Genomic DNA, 574 nt, shown 5'->3' on the forward strand with positions numbered 1-574 from the left:
CTCTCCCTGCTCCTCCCTCCGCCCGCCCCCTTCCCCCTTCGCGGCTCCCTCGCCGCGGCTCTCGCGCCCGCGCCCCTCTCCTCCGCCCCGGGCTCGGCGCTCAGGCTCCCAGGCGGCTGGCGGCGCGGGGCGCGGGAGCGCGGCGGAGCGGCGATGCTCTGCAGCGGCGGCGGCGACACGGTGGTGGCGGTGGCGGAGGCGCCGGGAATCGCGGGCAGAGAGGAGAGCCCAGCCGCCGGCTCCCTCGGCTCAATCGCCCGCCCTTCCTGGGACTGACCTGCTGCCTTGGCCGGAAACTGACTGACTCCCCCGGCTACGGCTAGGGCTCGAACCCACCCAAGGGTCGGCACCCTCCTCCTCCTCCCCGCGCAGCGCTCCCCACCCTGGGGACGGGCTGCGCCCTCCAACCCCCATTGCCCCGCCTCCGCCCCTGCGCCGCCGGGTCTGGGAAGCCTGGGGAGCTGAGCTGAGGCTGGAGGGCGCGGAGTCCGTGGCGCCCGAGTCATCCGGGGGCGCGGGGGGCAGGGCGCTAGAAAAATCCTAGCCTGGTGGCCGGGGTCTGAGGAGGGGCTCC

At 76.3% G+C, this 574-nt stretch overlaps 1 protein-coding gene across 1 annotated transcript in view; it reads right to left on the reverse strand.

The window, feature by feature from the left end:
- The window catches only part of GFRA2 (GDNF family receptor alpha 2), a 102844-nt gene extending 102530 nt beyond the window's left edge, over nt 1-314 (reverse strand). The window contains exon 1 of the mRNA XM_017876744.1: nt 278-314. The gene's annotated coding sequence lies outside the window, so the exon portion shown is untranslated. The remainder of the gene's footprint in view (nt 1-277) is intronic.
- Nucleotides 315-574: the final 260 nt, after the last annotated feature.

This window comes from Rhinopithecus bieti, unplaced genomic scaffold, assembly GCF_001698545.2.
Source record: "Rhinopithecus bieti isolate Rb0 unplaced genomic scaffold, ASM169854v2 scaffold_9383, whole genome shotgun sequence".
Lineage (NCBI taxonomy): Eukaryota > Metazoa > Chordata > Mammalia > Primates > Cercopithecidae > Rhinopithecus > Rhinopithecus bieti.